This window comes from Cynara cardunculus, assembly GCF_001531365.2.
Source record: "Cynara cardunculus var. scolymus isolate 2C chromosome LG 9, CcrdV1, whole genome shotgun sequence".
NCBI lineage: Eukaryota > Viridiplantae > Streptophyta > Magnoliopsida > Asterales > Asteraceae > Cynara > Cynara cardunculus.
In genome coordinates this window covers 17,006,817-17,011,396 of record NC_037536.1, presented here as the reverse complement: position 1 = coordinate 17,011,396, position 4,580 = coordinate 17,006,817, and positions in this window count along the sequence as shown.

The window sequence follows — 4,580 nt, the reverse complement described above, 5'->3', positions numbered from 1 at the left end:
TTGTAGTTCATATTGTGTTGATAACTTTTTTCTTTAATTATTAATACGTATCTAATTTACATGTTCAAATGGAAGTACATGCACGACTCATTTTCATATTGTCATATTACCGACTTGTATGAATCATAAACCATCGTTTTCGTGTTACTTCTTTAAGCTTGATACCAAATCTTTATATTTGTGTAAGTGTTTGCACCCGGTGTTCATAGCGTCGGGGTTTTGTGTTCATATATTTTATACGATATGAACAAGGGTGAACACGATATGAAAGGGGTGAACAACCACATAAGACCAGAAACATATATGAACAATGGATGAACCTTAAACGGCGTGGATGCAATGCATGTATAAAACTCCAATTGACAAATGATCGTTCCTGAATATGTTTATAATGAAGGAACTGTTGTTCACAAGCTGTTCATATCGTGTTCATACATGTTTTTTTATTTATTTYCTTTCGTATAGCAGTTATTCTTATTATGTTCATATTGTGTTTATAAATGATATGCAGCCAAAGTTCATATATATGTCGATTTTTTGTTCGTATTTGACACAATGGTTCATATGTATATAGTTGTGTTCATATGGTTTTACATTAACAAAAATCATATAATTTTTTGATTTTGTAACTCCCAATTAATGATATGGGAGTTACATAAAAAAATTACTTAAATACCCTTTTCAACTTTGTTCACTTATCTTTAAGAAATTTTAAAATTAAAAAAATAAGTTTTTATCATAATTAATTACAACCGTTTATTGAAAGATTGAATGGCCAAGATCGGTTAACAAAGTTAACACAAAAACTTTGGTTAACATTTGAACTTGACCCTATATATATATATAATTTTAGCTTAATTTTAACAGTAAAATATATTCTTTATCTAATTTTAATTTCATAGTTTATACTAAATAATTGAATCATCATTTGATTTTTTTTGTATTTGATGACTTTTTTCGTTTACGATTTAATTTCAGTATACTGATTAACATATATTTATTTTATAATTTGAATATTTTGTATACCTGTAAAAAAAAAATACCTTACAACGATAATAATTCTCACAATTATTATAATTTATAGGTTTCTCAAAGTTATATATTTTTGTATTGTTGAATGATTGTTGTAGTAAATATCATATTTATGTGAAACATCTTTGTTAATATATATGTTTCATTAAATATACACAACAAAAAAGGACATGTTTCTTTGCTTTGATTAGGGTTTTTAAAAATGACAAACGGATTTTTGATCGTCTAATTCTCATCGCTGATGAAAATACGGCATCTTTCACCGTCGATTCTACATGATTGGATCAACATACAACATATTAAGCTCAAATATAAGCAAATAAACCCTAAAGTTCAAAGAGTTTACACCAAATATACATAAACTAACCTACAAAGTTAATACTAAATTAACAAATAAACCGTGACGTCAAAAACTTTAACCTGAATTAACTCTGAAGTTCATGTTAAATTTTATCAGAAAAATTAAGAAGAATCAATCACAAACATGGAGTCAAATGTGTATTTAATAGAGATTAAATATTGCATTCATCATACACGCATACAATTAATATTAAAAATATCTTTTTTTTTCTTTGTGTTAACATTAATAATATAAATAATTATAAAAATATTTGATATTGCTCTCGTTTCGAATATATCAACGGAACCTTTCTAACAGTGTAATTTCTAAAACAAAAGCGTATTCTTTTAGGTGTTGTTTGTTTTTTTTTAAAAAGCTCTTATTTTACCACTTATGTCTGATTCGGTCAGACATAAGGAAATTCAGACTGTTTGTTTTTATTTTTCTTTTAGAGCCACTTATCACTTATTTTCCTCTTAAAAATTAGGTGATAGCCTAGCCACTTATTTTCCTCTTAATCCTGAAAATTATCCAGAGAACCGATTTCTACTTCGTCATTCGATCGACTTCACCCTCCTCATCGTCTCAATAGATTTAGGGTTTTAACAAAGACTCATGGATAGTTTTAAACTATTTAATTGTGGGTAAACAGATTTTTAATTGTTGTAGCAAAATGAGGATACTGTTTGAATTCAGCATCTTCAAATGTCAAGTTCTTTAGTTTGTCAAATCTTTCCAAAATGGTTCTATCTTCTTGTACATAATTAATGAATCTAGTTCGTTTCATCCCGTAGTTGAGATACCGATTTGGGTCACAGGTTAAAACTTAAACCAAACTTCTATTATGGAGCGTGGTGTTCTCTGTACAAAAATATATGTAGAGATTCATATACTTTATAACTTCTTCAACTGCATACTTGATCATTTGTCTCGTGTTATAAAACTAGTATCCAATTTTTTTATGGATGTAATTAGCTTATGTCGGGTTTGTTTTAGTTGCTCAATATATGACCCATTATTGATTTTATTTTATAATATTTATTAGGATTTTATAGCCCACGTGAAAATGTAACACCGTCGACTGTCCTTGGTCACGCGGAACAGGGGGTGTTTACATGTACTGAGAATTAAATAAAAACATAGGATATGTATCAAATTTTAAAAAGGATAACAAGTAACAACACACAAAAAACACCATATATAAATGCAACATAAATATCATCACTTATATTTCATATAGAAGGTAATTTTGTAATACAACTTGATAATAGAGTTCTCTCACATTCACAATGATCTCATCCATGTTTCGGCAGATTCCGATGTTGGTGCCATTGAAGGCGCTGATATTTAAGCATTTGGTGCAAATGCAGGTGTTGATATTTGAGCATTTGGTGTCAGTGCAGGTGCTGATATTTGAGCATTTGGTGTCACTGCAGGTGCTGATATTGGAGCATTTGGTGGCAATGCTTGTGGACTATGAGAATGATGGTGGTGGTGATGATGATGCTTTTCATGCTTATGCTTGTGATTGTGCTCGTGATGGTGATGGTGTTTGTGCTTATGTGAGGGTTCTGGTATCGGAGCTGATGCTGGTGCATTTGATGGTGGAATTGTAAAAGGCACATCTTCACCGTTTATGCCTAGTCTCAAATTCACTAGACTAGCATAAATTTCTTGAAGTTCTTTATCTGAAAGAGTTATATCATCGTTGCTATCAACAATCGCTGATGTTGGAATGAGTCTAGCAATGGTTGTTGTTGTGAGAACCACCATCGCAACAAACAAAATAAATATATCTCTGGAATTCATGATTTATGGATGTTAAAGTAGATGTTATAATGCTAGAAGAGGGGTTTGCTTTTTTATAGGCTGAAAGCCTTAGAAATATAACATATATCTTTTTCATTTATGTAAATAAAGTCTCTATGGATTTATTCACCATCCATAAATGGTCAAAGCAAAATATTTTCTCATTAAATTTTATGAAAACCATCAACAAATTTGAAAATGTTGATTTTCTTACCAAATAGTTATTTTGGTAGTATTAAATTACATAACTCATATGGGGTTATTCTATATACACCCCCTTCTTCATTTTAGCTCCGATTTGGCTCCGGAAAGTACTCTTGGAATCCTCTTTGAATTCTATATTCAATAAGCCTATAGAATCTTGAAATTAAGCTCAAAATATCATATTTCTTCTATCTCTATTGATAGGTCGATTCTTGTACAAACTTGCACTAACTTTTAGAAAAACGTTTTGTTTGCTTAGAAAACGAGTTAAACTACACCGAAAGTGGTTCAATGATAATGCCAAAAATGATGTTATCAAAGATGATAAAGGCATGGGGGTAGGATTGGTGGCAACCGAGGTAGGTGTTGTTATTAACAGACATATGTTTTGTTGTATCCATAACGTCGTTCTTGATGACTTTATTTATTTTGTTCTAATTGATGTTGAAAATGTTTTCGTTCTGATATCACAGCCTCGAGGCATGGGATGGTTATAGGAAACAACAAGTGAGATGCTGCTAGTCCTGCCACTTTTAGCAACCCTCAAAATGCAATGTAGTTAAAATGAAACAATTATTTTAGTTCTCTGCAACTTCTTTTTTTCTTGTCATCAAAACCTCAAATTCCACTGTGTGAACTACGACAATCCATAAAAACATTTTTTGATCATAATATTTTGTTTAATCAATTTTCATGGTGGTTCTAAATAACGAGCTAAGCACTATTTCTCTATGTTTCATGGGGTGAATGAATTTATGTGTTTCATTGTTGGGTTTTGTGTGAGTTCATTTTTTTTTCTTGATGCATATATTTCAACATTATAAACATAAGAAGTAAAAAAGTATCATTGTAATTAAATGTTTGACAGTATAATTACAAATATGACCATTTCCAACCTTTTTTAAGATCATGTTGCACTTGTACCAAGACTACAGATCGACTATACGAGTAATAAATATCTATACTATATTACAAAGCATTTGATAAAAACTCTTAAAAATCATTTTTTATACGTAAAGTACTGTTTATTAATGTATATTATTTAAAATTCAAGATTGCAAGTAGATTGTGTGTAAGTACAACTTATTAACGCTCCATATCTGAATTTGTATAACTAACTGCAGATAAACATAATCAAATACAGGATAAACATCTCATTTTAAATATAAAAAATCTAAAATATAATTAGAATAAT